The sequence below is a fragment of the Phyllobates terribilis genome, unplaced genomic scaffold, assembly GCF_046119375.1.
Source record: "Phyllobates terribilis strain yellow unplaced genomic scaffold, ASM4611937v1 Scaffold_4__5_contigs__length_816908805, whole genome shotgun sequence".
Classification (NCBI taxonomy): domain Eukaryota; kingdom Metazoa; phylum Chordata; class Amphibia; order Anura; family Dendrobatidae; genus Phyllobates; species Phyllobates terribilis.
The window spans coordinates 662,852,735-662,879,727 of NW_027362764.1; the positions used below are offsets into that span (position 1 = coordinate 662,852,735).

Sequence of the window (26,993 nt, forward strand, 5' to 3'; positions counted from 1 at the left end):
CTGTCTTCAAATTATTAGTGCCTCATGTACACCATACTGGTTGGTTAGTTGTACAAGTTTTTCCGCTATATATACTATATGCACTAATTTATTGATAGTAGCACAACCAGTCTGGTAATAGACCTTTATAGGCTCTGTGTACTAAGCCTATGGCATATATGTGTAAAGCTGTTTCAGCTTTTAGTTTGTTTATACATAGGGTCTGTTAAGAGTGATTGGGACAAGCCCTAAAGGGATCACCGCAATAGATTTTTTGTTTCACTTTTCAATAAATTTTTTGTCTATTTGACCCCGTGGGCTAAGCCCTATAGGTATATATTACCATAGTATCATAGCGCAGTGGTATATTTATGTATGCTTATATCTGGTCCTTATTTCACCATACCAGGGGTGTTGTCACCATTTGCTGCTTTGATGCTTTTTTGGGTTATGACACACTAGCTAGCGCAGTTGTTTTTTAGCTATAAAAAAATGAAATGTTATTTTTTTCCTTACACATTGCTTCAGTTCCTGTGAGGCACCTGAAGGGTTAATAAACTTCTTGAATGTGGTTTTGAGCACCTTGAGGGGTGTAGTTTTTAGAATGGTGTCACTTTGGGGTATTTTCTGTCCCTTAAAGTCACTTTAAATGTGATGTGGTCCCTAAAAAAAAGTTTTTGTAATTTTTTTTTTTGCAAAAATTCTTCTTACTACCCTCTATTATTCTTATTTTAAAGTGGTTGCAGACCTTTGAGAATGCATGCATCTGTTGCTAAAAAATATTTTTGCAATTAGTTTTTGTTACTTATATTGCACTGTTTGCCTTCTACTTCTACAGCCTTTTTGTTTTACTTTCTATTGCTCAATGTAGAATGAGTTAACTGAGAATCTGTCAGTGAGTTTGGTCTGAGGGGCGAGTTTGTATCTGTCTTTTTCTGTGCTCTTCTCAGTTAATTTATGACCACAGACCACATAATGAATGACCACAAAATTCAATGTGCGGGGAAACAATGAGTCTTTAAAGCCAAACAGATCCAAATTTTTCATGAAACCCAAACGCAACAATTATTTTTAAACCATAATACATGCATTAAGGTAAAAAAATAAATAAAGGCGTTGTCCGCTTTTTGGGACCATTTTTATTTAATGATTGAAGGCAGCATTTATTTGTTTCTGCTGACTTCTATTTATGCATTTTATTCACAATGTATCTAACACTCCTTTTTATTTTTACTTTAATATCCAATTTACATGCTCTCCAAGAAAGATTGCAATTTTTTTTTTAAATACTACCAATAAAGTTAATTGAAAAAAGGGAGGAAAAAAAAAAAAGATCAGTAGACAGGCGTGACAAAAGCGTCCAAAAAAAAAAAAAGAGAATCCAGCAGCTGTTGTCTGTATGGGAAACACACGGACACTGTCTGCCTGCTAACATCATCACATAATCAACCAGTCCTGGAAGCCTAATAACCTCCTCGCTGCTGGAGTCAGCGGCACCATCAGGCTCACGATTCCTTCATTAGAAGACACGCAAAGGTAAGCTGTGATGACGGGGGCTGCTCAGATTTGCACTTGCATCCCCCTCTAGTTCTGGCTGGGGGTCTCTTATAGGATCAGCAGTGCACAAAGACTTATGAATGAATGTGCTGAAGGAGAATTTTGCAATTGAGATACTTGTCTTCTGCACAAAGCAGTCCGTCAATTATTTAATATCTTATGCAATCACTGCCCGTCCTCTACCTTATAGGAATGGTATAACAATCCCGTCTCGCCCTACATGTCTCTATGGGGCACACGCTATATCTGCTAGATGACAGCCAGGGTCGCATGTCTTACAAGCCTCCGCTCCGCCGCTTACTTGCCAATGATTAATTGCTGCAAACAGTAAGGGGTCCTCTGCTTTAGCGTCCTTAGAAATTGTAAAAACCTCCTGGTAGGTCATTAATTATTGAAATCATACAATGGCCTCCTTTTGTAGCATGTGAACTGGAGGAAAGAAAAAAAAATCCCGCTAGGCATTGGTTTATAGGATGGGTACCAAGTAGGCCATGTAATGTTGCCAAGCAACAGCATCTGCCTGCTCTTAAATTACCGATGCCTGCAAAATGAACAGGCAGCAAGAAATACCAATAAATTAAAGGGTGTCTTTAGGAAGGAAGAAAAAAAAAAAAAAGATGTTCTTTAAAAATTGCTCCTTTGATAATATTACTGATTTAAAGGCTTGATGCAAAATCATACTGCCTAATCTTCTCACTCCAATCACAGATGCCGGGAAATGTATTCAGCAGCCTGAGAGCATATGTTTTGTCAGATTATAGAAATGGCAGGGACAGCTAGAGAGACGGAAAGCACTGCAATACCCATACAAGATATTATTTATTTATTTTACTCATATAGCACCATTAACTCCACGGCGCTTTAACTACATCATCATCACTGTCCCCGTTGGGGCTCACAATCTGTATTCCCTATCAGTATGTCTTTGGGATGTGGGAGGAACCGGAGAACCCGAGGGAAACCCAAGGAGAACATACAAACTCCTTGCAGTTGTTGTCCTTGGTGGGATTTGAACACAGGACCCCAGCACTGCAAAACTAACCCCTGAGTCATCGTACAGTGCTAACCACTGAGCCACCATACAGTGCTAACCACTGAGCCACCGTACAGTGCTAACCACTGAGCCACCGTGCTGCCCTGTGAAGCCAGAAGCAATCTAAAATATTCTATAATTCTAGTAACTACATCAAATTATTGTGCAAATGCTTTTTTTTTAATTTTCCTAAATGGTCGATGTAAATTAATGTTCAAATCATCAATCATTAGAATACAAATCAAATTTTATTGGACAAACTTCCCAATGATAACACAGTTTCCAAACATTTTATAGGTTGTAAAGAACTGAAAATGGTCATTTGCTGAATTTGCAGCATTAAGAAGTCACATTGACTGAAATCAAAAGATTTTTCAAAGAAAAACATCTTAACAGGACAATTTATATGTAACATAGGACCACTTCTTTGATATCACCTTCACAATTCTTGCATCCATTGAACTTGTGACTTTTTGGATAGATTCTGCTTGAATTTGTTTGCAAATGTCAGAATAGTCTGCAGAGCTGCTGTTTTGGTGTGAATTGCCTCCCACCCTCATAGATCTTATGCTTGAGGATACTCCAAAGGTTCTCGGGTTGAGGTCAGGGGAGGATGGTGGCCACACCATGAGTTTCTCTCCATTTATGCCCATAGCAGCCAATGACTCAGAGGTATTCTTTGCAGTATGAGATGGTCCATTGTCATGCATGAAGATGATTTTGCTACTGATGGCACAGTTCTTTTTGTACCATGGAAGAAAGTGGTCAGTCAGAAACTCGATATATACATTGCCGAGGTCATTTTCACACCCTCAGGGACCCTAAAGGGGCCTACCAGCTCTCTACTCATGATCCCAGCCCAAAACATGACTGCGCTACCTCCCTGCTGACATCGCAGCCTTGTTGGGACATGGTGACCAGTCATCAACCATACACTACTCCATTCATCTGGACTATCCAGGGTTGCACGGCACTGATCAGTAAACAAGACTGTTTTAAAATAAGTCTTCATGTATGTCTGGGTCCACAGCATCCGTTTCTGCTTGTGACACTGTTTAGGGGTGGCTGAATTGTAGGTTTATGCACCATTGCAAGCCTTTGGAGAATCCTTTACCTTGCAGTTTGAGGGACTCTAGAGGCACCAGCAGCATCAAATATGCACACAGAGATATCTGTCAGTCACTTATAGGGCCGCCCACTGGACCCACAATCCCCAAAAGAGCAGAGGTTTTAATGATTAAAACACATGTTATACTACATGTTTTTTCACAAAACTATATATTAATCTGCTCTGCTTCTCCTGCTCTATAACATGATGCCTGCAGATTGGATGGCATTTTCATAGTGACAGGTTCCCTTTAAACAATAAGTCATTTTCTAGTGATACATTCCATTGAAGATACCAAAGGAATTGATACAGAAAGCAAATCGGAAAATTGTATAACTTTTTATTTTACAAAGAAAATACTTTCTTTACAAAAACTGTAATATCCATTACATGGTATTTATCTCTATATTTGGGGGTACATTTCATGGTCATGGGCTATGACGCACCCCCTGGGCCATGTTCAGGGGATACCCGGAGCCGGATCTGGATAGGGGTAGTAGTCCTTGTGGCGGTGACCCGGTCCGTGCCCAGGGTGTCAAACTAAGTGGCAGTCTATGGCAGTAGATGTTAACTTGATGTGTCGACTACGCCACCCGTTGAGTGCGGCTTTGCAGCCGCCGCTGCAGAACAGTCCGCTGAGGCCGGTGGTATGGGTGCAGCGATGATGGTATAACCCCCAACGGGAGGGGTATGGCCTCAGGGCAGCAGGTGAAGATGATGGGGGTTGTGACGGTCAGTAAGAAGAGTCAGAGTCAGGAGATGCAGTTTCAGGGGTTTTACTCACAAGTGTTCTCTCAGACACTCTGGCCTTGAGTGACCAACCGAGCCGTGCTGCGTCCACCAGGTCCTGGACTCGGCTAACCCCCAGGCAGTTCTGGAGCGTGGTCCTGAGCTCCCTTCTCTCTCTCTGTCTCTGGCCGTTCCCACCAGGGATCCACCTTTGGCCGGCTCCCTCGGGTCTCTTAGTGGTCAAACCTCCTCTGGGCTCCCTGACCCTATACTTGGTGTGCCTTTCTGGTGGATTTGGTGAGGGTCGTGGCAAATCTTGACCACGACCTCCGGTTCCTGGCTGAGGATAAGTGGCCTCCACCAGTTCGGGTTCCGGTACCCGTGTCCGCCAACCCTTCACCCTTTCTGGTCTGTTTCTGGGTTCTTGGGGTTCCCTCTGTCTTTCTCTCTGGGTCCTTCTTTCTCCTCTCTCCTCTGCAGGCTTGGCTCTGGAGCTGGGCCCAGCCGGAGCCACAGCTCCCTGTCAGCCCTCCTGGCTGAACTCCTCTGCTCTGCTTCTCAGGCTAAAAAGACCCTGTCCTAAGATGGTGCCCACCATATATACTCCCTCTATGTGTGAGCCCAGGTGACTAGCACCCAATGAGCTCCTAGCTTTACCCAGACTACTCCCCCTATCTGCCCCTACACTACTGGGATGTTCCACCCCCCTCCCACTCCAGCCAGGGACAGACGCTGTCGTACCTGCACATATACTTGGTGGGAGTACCGTAGTTCTGTCCCCCGGAAATGGGATGTATGTAGTGCATGCAGCCTACTGAGCTCAGTCCCACACTCCATCCTTACCCGGGAGTGGAATACCACACCTCTGGCTTGAGGCGTAATACCCCTGTAGCAGCCGAATCCTCAGGGTGCTACATTCCCCCCTGGTAAATCACAGCACGTCCTCGGGCTGTAAAAGAGCAAAAACATAAAACATACAAGCTTTTTAAAGTGCACTACATATAAAATATATAAACAGTAACCTTCAATCATCCCTTTATGGGAGGTACTTCTCTTTTAAAATGTTACGGACACATCATAAAATAATATTAACTCTTTCATCATAATAAAACTTTTCATATACAACATTTTTGACCTCTGGCCACTTGTGCAAATTGTGACCAGGTAAGTGCCACAGTCTCTGGTAGAAAAAACAGTTTCCAATAAAACCGGTAGGGGGCACTTTAGGAAGCGCAACTATATACAAGGGGATATGGCCGCTCTCAGTCCTCGGCCAGTGGGGAAAAAGGGATGGCTGCTCACAGTCCTCAGCCTGTGGGGAGATGGGACACACTGGAACAGTTCACTGGTCCCAACGGGGACTATATTTTAACTAGCAGCAGTACTTATAACAGTTCTCATACCCCGACGGGTAACTATATACAGTGCTCCTACTGTACATCAGTGGCGATGTCCTCCAGCTCCTTCCTCCGTGTACCCTTCAGACCCGTCCGGGTCCTCTTGCTCCTCCTGACACCTCAGCTCTTTCTCTGTCAGTCGGTGCACATGAAGGGCATAGGGTCCTTTGGCACATTGGTGCCGGGTGAAGGTGACCTCATCACCCAGGTGCGGCACTGTGGAGGTTGAGGGCGCGGTGGTGGTAGCGGCGCCCGGGTTCACCAGGCCTTGCGACCAGGCCTGGGGCACCCTGAAGGTGAAGGGCACCGTGAAGATGGCGGCGCCCGGGTGTACTTGACTTTGCGACCAGGCCGGTGGCTCGGTAGAGGGCGCTGTTGGTACTGCGGCGCCCGGGGGTACTCGACCTTGCGACCAGGCCGGTGGCGTCTCCTGCTTGGCCGCGCTCGGGGTTGAGGCGCGTGACGTCACAGGGGGCGTGGTCGCGGCTCCTGCTTGGGGCCTAGTCTGGAGCGGTAGCGGTGCGGCAACGGGCACGATTTGTGGGTCTTCGGGCTCTGCGACGGGGAGCGGGGGTAGGCTTACGGTGGCTGGGCTTAAGGTAGTGACGTCCCCTTTACTTGCCTCCGTCTCTTCAGCTCCCTCTGCGGCGTCGTCTCCGGCCTCCGTCCCTTCTGCATCCTCTTCAGGGGCAGGCGTGCTCCTCGTTGCGGGTGGTGTGCTCCGCTGGCGGGTTCCAGCCTGCTGGGCCATCTCCCTGCTCCACTCCATCAGCGTTTCTCGCTGCACCTGGGCCATCCTGCGTGCGAGGCCCTCCAGCGCGGTCTGTGCACGCTCCCGGTCTCGGGGGAGCTGTGCCAGGATCTCCACCAGGTCTTGTGGGGTGGTGGCTTGCATCAGGCTCCTGACCACAGGGTCGGTGCTGCCTGCCTCTCCCTCCATCTCCGGGTACGGCTCCTCCAGACTTCTCCAAGCTGCTCCCATCTTCTCTCTTTTGTTCTGTCTCCGCCTACTTTGAGGGCGGTCCTGGGGCAACTTGGTGATTGTCAGTTCCAGGGGCAGACCCCCCACGCTGATGGACATCTCAATCATTGCAGTCTCCGCTGGTGGGGGCGGTCTTCATTTTTGGCGCCATTCTTGGTCCTGGCCCACGATGGGAGGTGGCCTCTTGCCACCCTCTGGCACGCCCATAATGGCGTCCGCTCTGCCAGGGCGGGAAATCTTCTCAGATGGCGGGAATCGCTTCCCAGTGGCGGGAAACATTGCAGATGGCGGGAAAAGACTGCAGATGACGGGCAAATGGCGGGAACCGATCCGAGATGGCGTCCGATGGCGGGGACTCTCCGGAATTGGCGGGAGACTTCTTTTTGAGGTGAATGTGAACTTTTCTTCAGGCACGCAGTACCCGGTGGTTGCGGGCACGTTATCCTGCCGACTACGCCAAAGTTGACGCACCCCCTGGGCCATGTTCAGGGGATACCCGGAGCCGGATCTGGATAGGGGTAGTAGTCCTTGTGGCGGTGACCCGGTCCGTGCCCAGGGTGTCAAACTAAGTGGCAGTCTATGGCAGTAGATGTTAACTTGATGTGTCGACTACGCCACCCATTGAGTGCGGCTTTGCAGCCGCCGCTGCAGAACAGTCCGCTGAGGCCGGTGGTATGGGTGCAGCGATGATGGTATAACCCCCAACGGGAGGGGTATGGCCTCAGGGCAGCAGGTGAAGATGATGGGGGTTGTGACGGTCAGTAAGAAGAGTCAGAGTCAGGAGATGCAGTTTCAGGGGTTTTACTCACAAGTGTTCTCTCAGTCACTCTGGCCTTGAGTGACCACCCGAGCCGTGCTGCGTCCACCAGGTCCTGGACTCGGCTAACCCCCAGGCAGTTCTGGAGCGTGGTCCTGAGCTCCCTTCTCTCTCTCTGTCTCTGGCCGTTCCCACCAGGGATCCACCTTTGGCCGGCTCCCTCGGGTCTCTTAGTGGTCAAACCTCCTCTGGGCTCCCTGACCCTATACTTGGTGTGCCTTTCTGGTGGATTTGGTGAGGGTCGTGGCAAATCTTGACCACGACCTCCGGTTCCTGGCTGAGGATAAGTGGCCTCCACCAGTTCGGGTTCCGCCAACCCTTCACCCTTTCTGGTCTGTTTCTGGATTCTTGGGGTTCCCTCTGTCTTTCTCTCTGGGTCCTTCTTTCTCCTCTCTCCTCTGCAGGCTTGGCTCTGGAGCTGGGCCCAGCCGGAGCCACAGCTCCCTGTCAGCCCTCCTGGCTGAACTCCTCTGCTCTGCTTCTCAGGCTAAAAAGACCCTGTCCTAAGATGGTGCCCACCATATATACTCCCTCTATGTGTGAGCCCAGGTGACTAGCACCCAATGAGCTCCTAGCTTTACCCAGACTACTCCCCCTATCTGCCCCTACACTACTGGGATGTTCCACCCCCCTCCCACTCCAGCCAGGGACAGACGCTGTCGTACCTGCACATATACTTGGTGGGAGTACCGTAGTTCTGTCCCCCGGAAATGGGATGTATGTAGTGCATGCAGCCTACTGAGCTCAGTCCCACACTCCATCCTTACCCGGGAGTGGAATACCACACCTCTGGCTTGAGGCGTAATACCCCTGTAGCAGCCGAATCCTCAGGGTGCTACAGCTATGTCACCTATACAGTCATTTCTAATAGTTTAGGAAGTATACAACGGAATATGTATATGTGCTTAATTAATATGGAACATTAAACTTATATAGCTAATGTTATGATACAATGTATAGATTCTGTAGGTGAGTAGCCAAGGTCAATGGATGCTGATGGGGCATCATTCATGGGAGAAGTTAGAACCTATGTCCCTATGTGCAGTAGACAACATTTTGAGTGGGGGGGGGGCATTTCTAGGAAATTCGGAGAGGTTGACACAGCTCTGAACTCAGTACACATCACTGGATCCTTACATGATGCTCTTAATCTCTCTTGTTTGAGAGATCTTGTTCGTTGTGATTAGAGACAGATTATAGATCTTGAGATTGGGTTTGATTATAGCGCTGAGCTGTTTAGATTAAACTTTATTTCTTAAGTGTCCCTGCTTTTTCCATTCTTGCTCAGTTGTAGCCCTGCAATATACAATTGAAGTAAAGTGAAGTACTGTTATGGGACCAAGAACACAACAGCTTCACTAGGTACTGGCCATAATAACCATCATGACAGTGGAGTCAACTTCACTGCACCACCAGGAATGTAGACATCCGGCCAGTTCTGCTCTGTGTTTCCTTAGCCGTGTACATTACAATTGTACTAATGAATGCATTTTACATCTGGCCCTTAAAACCTGGACGCATAAGAACACAGAAAGTCTATAAATTATACATGGTAAGTGGGTGCCCTGTTACTGATTTTTGCTATGGGGACCATGAAATTCAGGCCAAGTTTACATGTTGAGTATTTGTTCAGTATTTTACATCAGTATTTGTAAGCCAAAATCAGGAGCGGAACAATCAGAGGAAAAGTATAAAAGAAACACGTCACCACTTCTGTATTTATCACCCACTCCTGGTTTTTGCTTACAAATACTGAGGTAAAATACTGACAATGTGAACATGGCCTAAGGTTACATCTCTAACTTTGGCTCATTGCTTATACAGACCATAATCACAAGTACTGTTACATTGTTGTCCATTTTAAAACTGTCATCAAGCCTACTGGTATCACTACTGTGCCTGCTTTTGCCCCATTACTGTACCTAAAATACTGTACCTAAATTACTATAGTCACCAAACTAATATTGCACACGAACATATATATACAGATGAAAGCAGAGGCAAGCTAATTTTTAACTTTTAGAAAATACAGACTAATAATAATAAAAAATCTTTATATGTAAATAGCGCCAACATTTTCTGCAGCGCTTTACAATTCAGGCAATTTACAGACATTATTGGCACTGTGCCCATTGGGGCTCACAATCTACATTCCCTATCAGTATGTATTTGGAGTGTGTGAGAAAATCGGAGAACCTGGGGGAAGCCCACATAAACACGGGGAGAACATACAAACTCCTCATAGATGTTGTCCTTGCTGGGATTTGAACCCAGGACCCCAGTGCTGAAGGGCTGCAGTGCTAACTACTGAGCCACTGTGCTGCCCTCATGTATGGAGGAATATGGAGGACTATGTGGTACGCATTATATTATATGAAGGACAATGGGCTGTGTATTATATATGGAGAACTATAGGCAGTGCATTATACTATATGGAGAACTATGGGCTGTGAATTGTACTATATGTATGGTATTGTAGAATTTACAATAGATATCACTCATGTAAGAACTAAGTGAAATCTTTGGCATTGTATTAAACCTATATTTCTCTGCTATATCCATGCATCATGAATCATGGTATGTGTTAAAGGGGCCCAGTGAGACTGTTTCGCCCAGGGCCCACAAAAACCAGCAGCCAACCCTGCAGACCCCCAAATTAGAACTGATTCCAGACAGGACCTAAAATTAATACAGTATTTGATCCCTTGCTGTTTTTGTAAGTTTTCCCACTGACAAAGACAGGAACAGTCTATAATTTTAAAGATGAAATTAACCTAACATTGAGAAATCAAGATAAAAAATCAAGATAATCACATTGTATAAATTAGATAAATTTATTTCATTTTGCAGTGAGAAATAAATATTTGATCGCTCTTGCAAACAACACTTAATACTTGGTGGCAAAACCCTTGTTGGCAAGCACAGCAGTCAGACGTTTTTTGTAGTTAACACAGTTTTTAAGGTAGAAGGAAGACTAAGTCCATCTAGTTCAACCCATAGACTAACATGCTGATCCAGAGGAAGGCAAAAAAAAACCATGTGGCAAACACTAAGCTCCACATTGGGGAAAAAAATTCCCTCCTGACTCCACATACGACAATAAGACTAGCTCCCTGGATCAACGCCCTATCAAGGAATCTAGTATATATAACCTGTAATATTATACTTTTCAAGAAAGGCACCCAGGCCCTTCTTAAATTTTAGTAGTGAATCACTCATTACAACATCATGCGGCAAAGAGTTCCATAGTCTCACTGCTCTTACAGTAAAGAATCCGCATCTGTGATTATGATTAAACCTTCTTTCCTCCAGACGTAGAAGATGCCCCCTTGTCCTCGTCTCAGGCCTCAGAGTAAAAAGATCAGTAGAAAGGTCTTTGTACTGTCCCCTCATATACTTGTACATAGTAATAAGATCACCCCTAAGCCTTCGTTTTTCCAAAATAATTAACCCCAAGTGTAATAACCTGTCTTGGTATTGCAGACCCCCCCAGTCCTCTAATAACATTGGTCGCTCTTCTCTGCACCCGCTCCAGTTCATCTATGTCTTTCTTATACACCGGAGACCAGAACTGTACACAGTATTCTAAGTGTGGTCGCACTAGTGACTTGTATAGAGGTAAAATTATGTTCTACTCATGAGCATCTATGCCTCTTTTAATGCATCCCATTATTTTATTTTCCTTTGCAGCAGCTGCCTGACACTGGCCACCAAACGTGAGCTTGTCGTCCAGCAATACACCCAGGTCTTTTTCAGTGACAGTTTTGCCCAGTGTATTACAATTAAGCATATAATTATACATTTTATTTCATCTGCCCAAGTGCATTACCTAGTTGATGATGAGGTTTGCGCACATGTCAGGAGGAATTTTGGTCCACTCCTCTTTGCAGATCATCTCTAAATTATGAAGATTTTGAGGCTGTTGCTTGGCAACTCGGAGATTCAACTCCCTCCATAAGTTTTCTGTGGGATTAAGGTCTGGAAACTGGCTAGGCCACTCCATGACCTTACTGTGCTTTTTTTTGAGCCACTCCTTTGTTGCCTTGGCTGTATGTTTTGAGTCATTGTCTTGCTGGAAGACCTAGCCACGACCCATCTTCAATGCTCTTACTGAGGGAAGGAGGTTGTTTGCCAAAATCTTGCGATACATGACCCCATCCATCTTCCCTTCTGTACGGTGCAGTCATGTCCCCTTTACAGAAAAGCACCCCAAAAGTATAATGTTTCCCCCATCATGCTTCACGGTTGGGACGATGTTCTTAGGGTTGTACTCATCCTTCTTCTTCCAACAAACACGGTGAGTTGAGCTAATGCTAAAGAGCTTAATTTTTGTTTTCTTGGTGACTGTGGTCCCAGCTGCCTTGAGATCATTAACAAGTTCCCCCCGTGTAGTTTTAGGTCGATCTCTCACCTTCCTCATGATCAAGGATACCCCACGAGGTGAGATTTTGCATGGTGCCCCAGATTGATGTCGATTAACAGTCATTTTGTATTTCTTCCATTTTCTTACTATTGCACCAAGAGTAGTCTCCTTCTTACCCAGCGTCTTACTTATGGTTTTGTAGCCCATTCCAGCTTTGTGCAGGTCTATGATTTTGTCCCTGACATCCTTAGAAAGCTCTTTGGTCTTGCCCATGTTGTAGAGGTTAGAGTCTGACTGATTAATTGAGTCTGTGGACAGAAGTCTTTTAGTCTTTTATACAGGTGACTATGTAAAACAGCTGTCTTTAATGCAGGTAATGAGTTGATTAGGAGCGTCTAATTGGTCTGTAGGAGCCAGAACTCATAATGGTTTGTAGGGGATAAAATACTTTTTTCTCACTGCAAAATGCAAATAAATGTATCTAATTTATACAATGTGATTTTCTTGATTTTTTTGGGGATATTCTATCTCTCAATGTTAAAATTAACCTACTCTTAAAATTATAGACTGTTCATGTCTTTGTCAGTGGGCAAACTTACAAAAACAGCAAAGGATCAAATACTTATTTCCCCCACTGTATGTTATAAATATAAATAAATATATATAGTGAGGGATCGGCTCTGCGGTAGACGCTGGTTCACACATTGTTGATTCAAAAGAAACAAGAGGTTTATTAAAAGTTCATAAAAAGTCAGGGTTAACCGAAGTAAAACAGCCTCTTCCAGGTACACAAGGTATAACAACAAAAAATGTAAAATAACCAGTCCATATAATGCACAGGCTAGGCCATTTAAATGTCAGTCCTTTTCTCTCAGACTCCAGCAGGGTCTGAGCAGCAGGGTCCGAGCAGCACATGCAAGGCCTTCTCACCTTGCAAATACACAGACCCAGTGAGACAGCACCAGCTGCCTTAAATCAGACATTCCAAGACCTGGACTGTAGGTAAATGAGTAGCCGATCCCTCCCAGCTCTTTCAGATGCTCCTAAAGCCCGGACCCATAATCCGGGTCCATTAAACACCTTTCAGCACTATGTGTGCTGGAGCCTGCTTCTCTGGGTCCTACATCACCAAGGCTTGGCACCTCCTGTCCACTACGTGTCCAGCTGCCACCTTACATAACCCCCCCCCCAAGGCCGAGGGGCTTGGCACCTTCCGCCATCAGACAGTGAACCCTCAACAGCAAGCTAAAATACTGAAGTGCTAGGAACCACCACTCAGGCATTGTTCCCCTTCTCCCTAATCCACCTCAGCGGGGCATGGTCTGACACAAGCCTGAATTTCCTGCGTAAGAGGTAGTATCTTAGTGTCCAACACCCACTTGATGGCCAAACATTCCCTCTCCACTATAGAGTAATTATTCTCGCAGGATGTCAGCTTCCAACTTAGATACATTATGGGGTGCTCTTTCCCATTCACTTCTAAGACAATGCCCAGCCCGACATCTGACTCATCCGTCTGGACCACAAACTCCTTAGAGAAATCCCGTGCCACCAGGACTGGCTGTTTACACAGGGCTAGCTTCAGTTCCTGGAAGGCTGTCTCACCTTCTGTAGACTACTTAGCTGCCTCTCTAATGGGCCTCCTTAAAGGGACAAAGTCAGCTATCGCTATCATGGGAAAGTTAGGGATAAACCGGTGGTAGTAGCCCACAATACCCAGGAACGCCCTGACCTGCTTCTTTGAGAGAGGTTGTGGCCAACTCTGGATCGCGTCATCTTTATTTATTTGGGGCTTTATTTTGCCCCTGCCTATGACATAGCCCAAGTATTTAGGTTCCATCCAGGTAGGCTGCTGTGTACTTCTTGTGTGGAGCCAGGATCCAGTCCATGGATCTCTGGAAGGTAGCCGTAGCTCCTTGCAACCTAAATGGCATCCTTGTGTACTGGAAACATCCGTATGGCGTTGAGAAGGCCGTCTCTCCTTGGCATCTTGGGACATGAGAATTTGCCAATACCATTTCGTGAGGTCAAAGGTGGTAATGTACCTGGCCGGCCCTTGCCTTTCAATCAGTTCATCTACCCAGGGCATTGGGTAGGAGTCAAACTTCGAGACTTCGTTGAGCTTCCTGTAGTCATTACAGAATCGCCACTCCCCATCTGGTTTTGGCACCAAGACTATAGGACTGGACCAGCCTCTCTTGGAGTCTTCAATGACTCCTAGATTCAGCATCGGCGTCACCTCTTTCAAGATCACCTCTCAAAGGACCTCTGGAATCACATATGGTTTTAGGTTGACGCGGACATGAGGCTCTGTGAGTACTTCATGCTCTATGACCTGAGTGAGAACTGTCAACTCAGAAAACAGGTCTTTATTCTGCTGCAACAGCTCCTGACATTGCTGCTTCTGTGAGCGAGACAAGGTGTCCGCAACCTTAATATCTTCCAGGCTGACTTTGGACTTGGCCACCAGATAAGGAGCTTCCACGGGTTCTCTGTCCTGCCACAATTTAATCAGGTTGACATGGTAAACTTGGTAGGGATTCCTCTTCTCTGGTTGATGGATTTTATATGTGGCTTCACCAACTTTCTCTACCACCTCATAGAGGCCCTGCCATTTAGCCAGGAACTTGCTCTCCACCGTGGGCACCAACACAAGTACTCGATCCCCTGGGTTGAACTGTCTCACTCTAGCTGACCTATTATATACCCTGGATTGTGCCTCCTGTGCCATGAGGAGGTGCTCCTTCACAATGGGCATCACGTTGGCAATCCTCTCTTGCATCTGGGCGATACACTCCACCACGCTTCTATAGGGTGTGGTCTCAGCTTACCAAGACTCTTTCACCACATCCAGGAGTCCACGAGGGTGTTGGCCACAAAGTAGTTTCAACTGGGAAAAGCCCGTGGAAGCTTGAGGAATTTCCCTGATGGAGAATAACAGGGAAGCAGACAGTCCCAGTCTTGGTGGTCCTTCTAAACCTCTTTCTTCAGCATAGCCTTCATGGTTTTGTTAAACCTCTCCACCAGTCCGCCTGTCTGGGGTTGGTACACTGAGGTTCTGAGTTGCAAAATCTGAAATGTTTTTGCACAATTCTGTCATGACCTTCAACATGAATGGAGTCCCTTGGTAAGTTTAGATCTCCTTAGACAACCCTGTTCTGGAAAATATATGGACCAACTCCCGGGCTATACACTTGGCAGAGGATTTTTATAGTGGTAAGGCATCCGGATACCATGTAGCATTGTCCAGTACCACCAGGATATATGGATGCCCTCGGGGGGACTTGACCAGGGGTCCCACTAGATCCAAGGCTATACAATCGAATGGGACCTCGATGATAGGCAACGGCAATAAGGGGCTACGTAAGTGAGCCACCAGGGAGATCAGCTGGCAGGTTGGACAGGACCTACAATAATTCAGAATTTCTCGGTGACAACTGGGCCAGTAGAACATCTGGAGGATCCAATCCTGGTTTTTTTCTACCCCCAGATGACCACCTATCATGTGTATGGGCCATATCTAATACTCTGCATATATACGGCCCCGGCACCAGTAACTGCTCGATTACCTCCTCTCTCAGCTTGGTGACCCGATATAGTAATTCCCCATTTAAGGCAAAATACGGATATTGGGTGTCAGCGCCTGGCTCTGATGCAACACCATTAATTACAGACACATTATCAAACACCCTTTTTAGCGTTAAGTCCCTGAGATGGGTGGTTCAAAAGTTTCCCCCAGACACCTCCAGGGATGCTGCCTCATCCTCATCGCCAACAAGCACACAAATTGGAAACCCGTCAGCTGCGGCCTGCAACAAGGTTTCTTTAGGAGTGACATGGCTGTCCTCCAGGCAACCAGGCGTCCTCCCTTCCCCCCACAAGATCCAAAACAATGCAAAGTCATGCTCTATTATAACAGGGTGTAATAGTGTCTTGACTACGTCAACCCCATGTGTGGCGCCCCTGCTGTGCACTGGTGACACAGAACCCAGAAGGGTGCATGGATGGACTTCTCCACAAGAGGCCCTCACACACTCACACACCTCCACCTCAGACCAGCAGAGGGAGCCTGTTAGGGACATATATAGGGAGGGTGGAGCTAGGGAGCTCAGTTCAGTTAAGTCAGTGTTCAGAGACAGAGTGGAACACAGCTCAGAGTTGTGAGCAGAGAGCGTGCTGACGCTCAGAGAGCAGTGAAGAGCAGCAAGCTGGCTGCAGTGCCAAGGCCTACAGCACGTGTGAAGGCCTAGTGAGGGCCTTGAGTGGGCCGAAGGCGAGAGGAGAAGGAAGAAGTAGCAAGGGGGCAGAGGAGCATACCAGGCTTACCCCGAGATATATACCGGACACCAGTTCCGCACCTACAGGGACCCTTTACACCCAGTAGGAACCACCGGAACCCCTTGAGGACTACAGGTCCTAGGTTCACCAAACGCTGACTAAAGTACCAGGGCTAGGAGTCACGGAGGTCCCAGCGTCCAGGGAGAGTGATCTCCAAAGAGAAGGCCCTACCACCAGGTCAGCAGGTGCAGAGAGAGACAGTAACCAAGCTAGGCCTAGGTCCAGGCAGGTCAGAAGCTTAGAGAATAAAGCAATGGATCAGGAGGCCCTATACCCGCTCACTGGGGAGAGTCCAGAAGTGCGCCCTTCACCTGGAGTACCCTGGACCATGCCTGCAGCATCACCAGTAAAGGTACTGAAGCTTACCCCCGTGTGAGTGTCCGTCTTTCCTCCGGGACCGTCCTGCCATCTCTCCCCTGCACTACCATCCAGTACACCCCACGCTGCCCTGAGGCCCGCTCCACCTGTGGGGAGCCGTCCCATCACAAGCTGCCCTAACATCTGCCTCAGAGGACTGTCGCAGCGCTGGTAATCCTCACCAGATACCACAGGTGGCATCACGAACCTTTCAAATCCCCTATATATTTCCCCTTTTACTGACCGCCCTGGGTCACGAACCGGGCCAGCCACCGTGATATCCCCCGGCAACCAGAGGCCCGGCTGCCGAGTATCCCACGGCCCAGGGGGGGCGTCACATGGGATTCAGCCACAGTTTGTTTCTACGACCACTCGGGCCACAGGGGTAGAGTGGATGCCCATCATTTTCCCAGAAATTAGCCGATGAGGAATCGTGGCCCTTGCTAATGTTACCAAACTACCCAAGTCCAACAGACCAGTCATTTGAACTCCATTCACTGACACAGGACATGCCTGCAGTCCCTCACCTGGTTGAGGGATAGCACTGCAGGTGGGATATGCACAATGCGAGCAGCGCCATCCTATGCTGCAGTCCATTGCCTCATTGGTCAGGGGGCAACGGGCGGCTATGTGACCTAGGGTATGACACCTCCAACAATTTGCGTTATTAGATGGGGCCTTTGGCAACAACTCAAGCGCCTCCTGGGCTCTTGGACACCTCCCAGATGTGGGTCTAGTTCTCCTCTTTTGGGTGTGAGCCCCCCTTTGGGAACCTTAGTACGGAGATGCTAAGACCCCTTGTTTCCCCAAGGAACTCTAGACCGCCTGGTACCTTTCCACCAGGCCTACCAGTTCATCTGCATTACGGGGATCTCCCTTGGCAACCCAGGATTGCACCAACCTCAGAAGAGAGTGTATGAACGTGTCCATGACAACCCTCTCCACCATCTGTGCTGGGGAGGAAGATTCAGGTTTCAAGCACTTTTGGACCAAGTGTAGAAGGTCGAAAATTTGGGACCAGGGAGGATGGTCACTGTAATAGGCCCAGTGGTGCACCCGTTGCGCCCTGACAGTCAGAGTCACTCCTAAGCATGCCAAGATCTCAGTTTTCAACTTGACGTACTCTTTTGCGTCCTGCAAGGCCAGGTCATAATAGGCTTTCTGCGGTTCCCCTGTTAGATATGAGGCCAGAACCTCCGCCTACTGCTCCGGAGGCAATGTCTCCTGTTCCGTCACCCTTTCAAAAACCGTCAGAAACACCTCGATGTCATCATCTGGGGTCATGCTTTGCAAGGCTCTCTTTACCGTCTTCCTCACATGTGAGTCATCACCTTGACTTGGGGGTGGGGCGGTCGCCCTGCCCTGAACGGTCTCTGCGAGGAGTTCTGCCACATAAGCACCTCCTTTTGCTGTCATTGCTGCTGGTAGAGCTGCTGCGCTAACAGTCTATTTCCTATTGTGTCAGATGCTGCTGCTGTTATACTTGCTGCTGCTGTTGTTGCTGCTGTTGCTGGACTAGGATCAGGTGTTCGATCAGCTCCTCCATGTTGTTAGCTTTCGCTCCTGTAGTTGCTTTTACCCAGAATATGCGGTATCTCTGCGGCAGTCACACTGTCCTTTGAAATTCTCCACTAATTGGGAGGGATCGGCTGTCTGGTAGATGCTGGTTCACACATAGGATTCAGTTCATTGATTCAAAACAAACAAGCGGTTTATTAAAAGTTCATAAACCTTCAGGGTTAACCAAAATAAATCAGCCTCTTACAAATACAAAAGGTATAACAGAACAAAAAATGGAAAATAACCAGTCCATATAACTCACGGGCTCAGCCGTTTAAATGTCAGTCCTTTTCTCTCTGACTCTGACTCGCCCCCTGGGCCATGTTGTTAGGGATACCCGGAGCCGGATCAGATGGGGGTTGTAGTCTCCGAGTGGCTGTGACCCGGTCCGTGCCCAGGGTGTCAAACTCAGTGTGTGGCAGTCCTACAGATGTTATTAGAGTTCTTTGTGTCGACTACGCCACCCGTTGATTTGCGGTCAAAAGGCCGCCGCTGCAGCAGGGTCCGCTGAGGCTGTTGGTATGTGTGCAGCTTTGGTAGTATAACCCCCAACGGGAGGGGTATAGCCTCAGGGGGTCAGATGTAGAGGATGGTGGTTGTGAAGGTGCAGGATGAATCAGCAAGAAGACTCAGAGTCGGGCTGTGCAGTTCAGGGTTTTTTTTACTTACGGGTGTTCTTATGGTCACTCTGGCCTGAAGCGACCACCCGAGCCGTGCTGCGTCCACCAGGTCCTGGACTCGGCTAACCCCCAGGCAGTTCTGGAGCGTGGTCCTGAGCTCCTGTCTGACTTTCCCTCTCTTCTGGCCGTTCTCACCAGGGATCCACCTATGTCCGGCTCCCTCGGGTCTCTTGGTGGGTACACCTCCTCTGGGTTCCCTGACCCTATACTTGGTCTGCCTTCCTGGTGGATTTGGTGAGGGTCGTGGCAGATCCTGCCCACGACCTCCGGTCTCTGGCTAAGGTGTGCTTTTCTCTCTGCCAGCTTGGGATCCGGTACCCTGTTGCCAACTCTTCACCCTCTGATCTAATTTTGGGTTCTTGGAGTTCCCTCTTGTTTTCTCTGGGTCCTTCTGACTCCTCTCTCTCTCTTGGCCTTGGAGCTGGGCCCAGCCGGAACCACAACTCCCTGTCAGCCCTTCTGGCTGAGCTTCTCTGCTCTGCTCCTCTGACTAAACTCTGACAGACTGACCCTGTCCTAAGATGGTGCCCACCTTATATACTCCCTCTATGTGTGAGCTCAGGTGACCAGCACCCAATGAGCTCCTAGCTTTACCCAGACTGCTCCCCCTATCTGCCCCTACACTACTGGGATGTTCCACCCCCCTCCCACTCCAGCCAGGGACAGACACTATCGTACCTGCACATAAACTGGTGGGAGTACCGTTGATCTGTCCCCCGGAAATGGGATGTATGTAGTGCATGCAGCCTACTGAGCTCAGTTCCACACTCCATCCTTACCCGGGAGTGGAATACCACACCTCTGGCTTGAGGTGCAATACCCCTGTAGCAGCCGAATCCTCAGGGTGCTACATTCCCCCCTGGTAAATCACAGCACGTCCTCGGGCTGTAAGATATAAAAAACATCCAAAACATACAATTTTTTTCATAAACATAAACATAGAAAACATCATATAGATATCATCAGCAATAAACTTTTCATATAAAACTTTTCATAAATAACATTCTTGTTCCTCCGGCCACGGTACAACTTGTGACCGGGTAAGGTGCGACAGTCTCTCTTGGAAGAAAACAGTTTCCTATAAAACCGGTAGGGGGCGCCTTAAAAAGCGCAACTATATACAAGGGAAATATGGCCGCTCTCAGTCCTCGGCCAGGTATTCGGGAGGAATGACCGCTCTCAGTCCTCGGTCAGTGGGAATAGGGACACAGGGGTTTCAGTTCAATTGGCTGGTCCCAACGGGGACTATATTTTAACTAGAACAGTTCTTATACCCTGACGGGTAACTATGTACAGTCTCTTTACCGTACTTTAATGACGGCGTACTCCTGCTCCTTCTTTAGATTCTTCAGACCCGTCCGGGTCCTCTTGCTCCTCCTCACACCACAGCTCCTCCTCCGTCAGGCGATGCACATGGAGGGCGTAGGGTCCTTTGGCACACTTGTGCCGGGTGAAGGTGACCTCGTCCCCTACATACAGGTCACGACCTCTGTGTCCCTCCGGCAGATGGCTTTCTACGTCTCTGCGGGTTACAAAGACGTCGCCGGGGGTCTGATGGTCTCTAATAAAGCCCCATCCGTGCTGCATATTGAATTTTATCACAGTCCCGGTGGCACGGGGACCATGAGCTGCACGGGGTTTCCTCCTGGTCCGGCTCTTCTGCTCCGCGCTTCTTATCTGCATCTGCTGTTCCCGGACCCGCCTCTCTCTCCGCTCCCTCTCGAAGACCTCGAGCTGCTGCCGGCAGCACTCTGCACGCTCCGCTGCGGCCGCCCGAGTCTCCTGAGTGAACCCCATGAGGTCTTCTCCGGTGGGGTCCCACTCAAACTGTGCCTCCTCCAGCGGGGGTGAGGTCCTCTTTACAGGCTTCGGAGCCGGAATCAGGGGCTCGCACATGGGCCTTGCTCTCTGGAGTTCCAGCTGAATGTACTCCTGGGGCCATACAAAGGGCTGCCCATCCGGGCACGTATGCTGGGCGAACAGGTCTTCACCCAGGTGCGGCACTCTAGATGTTGAGGGCGCGTTGATGGTAGCGGCGCCCGGGTCGACCAGGCCTTGCGACCAGGCTTGGGGCACCCTAAAGGCAAAGGGCACCGTAAGAACGGCGGCGCCCTGGGTTACTCGGCCCTGCGACCAGGCCGGTGGCTCCGCGGAGGTAGGGGGCGCTGTTGGTATTGCGGCGCCCGGAGGTACTAGGCCTTGCAACCAGGCCGGTGGTATTTCCTGCTTTGCCACGCTCGAGGTCGAGGCGTGTGACGTCACAGGGGTCGCGGCCGCGGTTTCCGGTTGAGGCCTAGTCGGCGGCGGTGACGATGCAGCGACGGGCACGGCAGGGGGAACTTCGGGCTCTGCGACGGGGAGCTGGGGCAGGCACGCGGTTTCCCGGCTCGGGGTAGAGACGTCCCCTTTACCTGCCTCCGTCCGTTCGGCTCCCTTCTCGGCGCCGTCTCCGGCCTTGAGTCCTCCTGCACCATCCTCAGAGGCGGTCTGTCTCCTCGTCTCGGGTGGCGTGCTCCGCTGACGGGTTCCGGTCTGCTGGGCCATCTCTCGGCTCCACTCCGCCAACGTCTCTCGCTGCACCTGGGCCATCCTCCGTGCGAGGCCCTCCAGCGCGGTCTGTGCACACTCCCGGTCTCGGGGGAGCTGTGCCAGGACCTCCACTAAGACTAGTGGGGTTGTTGCTTGCAGCAGGCTCCTGACCACTGGGTCGGTGCTGCCTGTCTCTCCCTCCATCTCCGGGTACGCTCTCTCTGGACTCTCCTCCAGACGTCTTGTCTCCGGGTGCGCTCTCTCCAGACTGCTCCAGGCAACACCCATCTTTGCTCTCTTGTTCCGTCTCCACCCACATTGAAGGTGGTCCCGGGGCAACTTCAGTTCCAGGGGCAGTTCTCTCACGCTGATGGACAATTCCAGCATCACAGTCTCTGTTGGTGGGCGCGGTTTCCGCTTTTGGCGCCATTCTTCGACCTGGCCCACGATGGGAGGTGGCCTCTTGCCACCCTCTGGCACGCCCATAATGGCGTCCGCTCTTCCAAGGCGGGAAATCTTCGGAAATGGCGGGAATCGTCTCCCAGTGGCGGGAAACTCCATGGATGGCGGGAAAGAGCTGCAAATGGCGGACAACCGGCGGGAAACGACCTGTGATGGGGTCCGTTGGCGAGGACCCTCCGGAACCGGCGGGAGACTTCTTTTTGAGGTAACGGTGAACTTTTCTTCAGGCACGCAGTACCCGGTGGTTGCGGGCACGTGATCCTGCCGACTACGCCAAAGTTGACGCGCCCCCTGGGCCAGTGTTGTTGGGGATACCCGGAGCCGGATCAGATGGGGGTTGTAGTCTCCGAGTGGCTGTGACCCGGTCCATGCCCAGGGTGTCAAACTCAGTGTGTGGCAGTCCTACAGATGTTATTAGAGTTCTTTGTGTCGACTACGCCACCCGTTGATTTGCGGTCAAAAGGCTGCCGCTGCAGCAGGGTCCGCTGAGGCTGTTGGTATGTGTGCAGCTTTGGTAGTATAACCCCCAACGGGAGGGGTATAGCCTCAGGGGGTCAGATGTAGAGGATGGTGGTTGTGAAGGTGCAGGATGAATCAGCAAGAAGACTCAGAGTCGGGCTGTGCAGTTCAGGGTTTTTTTTACTTACGGGTGTTCTTATGGTCACTCTGGCCTGAAGAGACCACCCGAGCCGTGCTGCGTCCACCAGGTCCTGGACTCGGCTAACCCCCAGGCAGTTCTGGAGCGTGGTCCTGAGCTCCTGTCTGACTTTCCCTCTCTTCTGGCCGTTCTCACCAGGGATCCACCTATGTCCGGCTCCCTCGGGTCTCTTGGTGGGTACACCTCCTCTGGGTTCCCTGACCCTATACTTGGTCTGCCTTCCTGGTGGATTTGGTGAGGGTCGTGGCAGATCCTGCCCACGACCTCCGGTCTCTGGCTAAGGTGTGCTTTTCTCTCTGCCAGCTTGGGATCCGGTACCCTGTTGCCAACTCTTCACCCTCTGATCTAATTTTGGGTTCTTGGAGTTCCCTCTTGTTTTCTCTGGGTCCTTCTGACTCCTCTCTCTCTCTTGGCCTTGGAGCTGGGCCCAGCCGGAACCACAACTCCCTGTCAGCCCTTCTGGCTGAGCTTCTCTGCTCTGCTCCTCTGACTAAACTCTGACAGACTGACCCTGTCCTAAGATGGTGCCCACCTTATATACTCCCTCTATGTGTGAGCTCAGGTGACCAGCACCCAATGAGCTCCTAGCTTTACCCAGACTGCTCCCCCTATCTGCCCCTACACTACTGGGATGTTCCACCCCCCTCCCACTCCAGCCAGGGACAGACACTATCGTACCTGCACATAAACTGGTGGGAGTACCGTTGATCTGTCCCCCGGAAATGGGATGTATGTAGTGCATGCAGCCTACTGAGCTCAGTTCCACACTCCATCCTTACCCGGGAGTGGAATACCACACCTCTGGCTTGAGGTGCAATACCCCTGTAGCAGCCGAATCCTCAGGGTGCTACAACTCCAGCAGGGTCTGAGCAGCACATGTATGGCCTCCTCACCTTGCAAACATACGGACCCAGTGACGCAGCACAAGCTGCCTTAAATCAGAATTTCCAAGACCTGGACTGGAGGTAAGTGAGCAGCCGATTCCTCCCAGCTCTCTCAGCTGCTTGTAAAACCCAGACCCATAATCCAGGCCATTAAAAACCTCTCAGAACTATGCATGCTGGAGCCTGCTTCTTCGGGTCCTACATCAGCGAGGCTTGACACCTCGGGACACATACCTCCCGTCCACGACCTGTCCAGCTGCCACCTTACAATATATACATATTATATAAAGCCTGTGCCAGCATTTCTTCTGCGGTGTTGCTATCAGTGTGTCAAGAGTGCGAGAAGAGGGTTGCATTGACAATCCAACACAATGGGCAGCACTTTGAACACATTTTATAAGTGATCATAAACTTGTAAAAAACTCATGAAAGAATAAAGCTACATTAAAACCAAGCACACCATTGTTTTTCTTATGAAATTCTCAGTAAGTTTGATGTGTCACATGGCCCTCTTCCCATTGAAAAAAATAAAGTTGGCTGACTTCAAAATGGCCACCATGGTCACCACCCATCTGAAAAAGTTTTCCCCCTCCCATATACTAATGTGCAACAAACAGGAAGTTGATATCACCAACCATTCCCAATTAATTTAGGTGTATCCATATAAATGGCCCACCCTGTGTGTATATATATATATATATATATGTATATATATATATATATATATATATTTATATACAGTTAGGTCCATATATATTTGGACAGAGACAACATTTTTCTAATTTTGGTTCTAGACATTACCACAATGAATTTTAAACAAAACAATTCAGATGCAGTTGAAGTTCAGACTTTCAGCTTTCATTTGAGGGTATCCACATTAAAATTGGTTGAAGGGTTTAGGAGTTTCTGCTCCCCAAGAGTGTGCAAAGCAGTCATCAAAGCAAAAGGTGGCTACTTTGAAGAACCTAGAATATAAGACATATTTTCAGTTGTTTCACACTTTTTTGTTAAGTATATAATTCCACATGTGTTAATTCATAGTTTTGATGCCTTCAGTGTGAATGTACAATTTTCATAGTCATGAAAATACAGAAAAATCTTTAAATGAGAAGGTGTGTCCAAACTTTTGGTCTGTACTGTATATATATATATATATATATATATATATATATATATACACACAGAGATACATGTACACAGTGGATGAATTAAGTATTGAACACGGGACCAATTTTCTAAGTAAATACATTTCTAAAGGTGCTATTGACATGACAGTCTCACCAGATGTCCGTAACAACCTATTGAATCCACACAGGCAAAGAACTCAAACCACAGATGTCCATAAATTAAGTTATGTGTAATAATCAGTAATGACACAGTGAAAAGTTATTGAACATGATTACTGAAATGTAATTAATACTTTATACAAAAGCCTTTGTTGTTGATGTCAGCTTCCAGACGTCTCCTGTATGGAGAAAATAGTCGCATGCATTGCTCAGGTGTTCTTCCACACAAACAATCTTCAAATCCTGAAGGTTCCGTGGTCCCTTCTATGAACTCTGAGCTTTAGTACCTTCCATAAATGTTCTATATAGGATTTAGGTCAGGAGCTTTATTTTCTTTCTCTGAAACCCATTGAGAATTTACTTGCTGTGTGTTTGGGATCACTGTCTTGCTGAAATATCCACCCTCATTCGATCTTCATTATCCTGGCAGATGGCAGCATATTTTTTTTTCAAGAATGTATTGGTACATTTATCCATTCATCATTCCTTCATCATTATATGAAGTTTGCCAGTGCCATATGCTGAAAAACAGCCCCACACCATGATGTTCCCATCTTCAATTGTCACTATTTGGGTGGTGGTATGGTGTTTTTGGGGTGATATGCACTACCTTTTGGCCTCCAAACATGGTATGTATTATGGCATCCAAAGAGTTCAATTTTGGTCTTATCTTCCCAGACTATATTCTCCCAGTATTTCACAGGATTGACTAAATATTATGCAAACGTAACACGCGCTTGAACATGCTTTTTTGTTCAGCAATGGAGTCTTGCATAGTGAGCGTGCACAAAAGCCATGGAGTTTGAGTGCATTACTTATAGTTTTCTTTGAAACAATTGAACCTGCTGATTTCAGATCTTTCTGTAGCTCTCCACAGGCGTCCCTTGGCTCTTGGACAACTCTTTTGATAATTATTTTCACGCCTCTGTCGGAAATTTTGGGGGAGCGCCTCTTCTGGCTTATGGCCCCAATAGTGCTCACTGGAACCTTCCATAGTTTAGAAATGTTTCTGCAACTAATGGCATCAGCATGTTTTGCAACAATAAGATTGCAGAGGTCTAAAGACAGCTCACTGGTGGCACCCTCGAAATTGTCCCAGAAAATTAAGTATTTCTCCCAGAAAATGATTCTAGTTACATGTTTTGTTATACATGTTTATTTCCTTTGGAAATAATTTGACACAAAACCCCAAAAATGGGCTGGACAAAATTGTTGGCACCGTCAACTTAATATTTGGTTGCACAGCCTCTGGAATAAGTAACTGCAATCAATCGCTTCCTACAGTGAAGGAAATAATTATTTGATCCCTTGCTGTTTTTGGAAGTTTGCCCACTGACAAAAACATGAACAGTCTATAATTTTAAGGGTAGGTTAATTTTAACAATGAGAGATAGAATACCCCCCCCAAAAAATGAAGAAAATCACATTCTATAAATTAGATAAATGTATTTGCATTTTGCAGTGAGAAATAAGTATTTGATCCCCGACAAACCATTATTACTTCTGGCTCCTACAGACCAGTTTGATGATCCTAATCAGCTCGTTACCTGCATTAAAGACACCTGTCTTACATAGTCACCTGTATAAAAGACTCCTGTCCACAGACTCAATTAATCAGTCAGACTCTACCCTCTACAACAAGAGCAAGACCAAAGAGCTTTCTAAGGATGTCAGGGACAAGATCATAGACCTGTACAAAGCTGGATTGGGCTACAAAACCATAAGTAAGATGCTGGGTAAGAAGGAGACAACTGTTGGTGCAATAGTAAGAAAATGGAAGAAATACAAAATGAATGTCAATCGACATCGATCTGTGGCACCATGCAAAATCTCACCTCGTGGGGTATCATTGATCATGAGGAAGGTGAGAGATCAGCCTAAAACTACATGGGGGGAACTTGTTAATGATCTCAAGGCAGCTGGGACCACAGTCACCAAGAAAACCATTGGTAACATATTACGCCTTAAAGGTTTAAAATCCTGCAGTGCCCGCAAGGTCCCCCTACTCAAGAAGGCAAATGTGCAGGCCCGTCTGAAGTTTGCCAATGAACACCTGGATGATTCTGTGAGTTATTGGGAGAAGTTGCTGTGGTCAGATGAGACAAAAATTGAGCTCTTTGGCATTAACTCAACTCGCCGTGTTTGGAGGAAGAGAAATGCTGCCTATGACCCAAAGAACACCATCCCGACTGTCAAGCATGATGGGGGAAACATTATGTTTTGGGGGTGTTTCTCTGCTAAGGGTACAGGACTACTTCACCGCATCAATGGGAG

General features: G+C 48.1%; 1 protein-coding gene across 4 annotated transcripts in view; it reads left to right on the forward strand.

Moving 5' to 3' along the window:
- PKIA (cAMP-dependent protein kinase inhibitor alpha) overlaps positions 1 to 26,993 on the forward strand; it is a 68,509-nt gene that overhangs the window by 343 nt on the left and 41,173 nt on the right. Inside the window, exon 1 of one of the 4 annotated variants that reach the window (XM_073676757.1) lies at positions 1,287 to 1,515. The exons of the other annotated variants lie outside the window; for them this stretch is intronic. The gene's annotated coding sequence lies outside the window, so the exon portion shown is untranslated. Of the gene's footprint in view, positions 1 to 1,286; positions 1,516 to 26,993 lie in introns of those variants that run through there. 4 annotated transcript variants of the gene reach the window in all.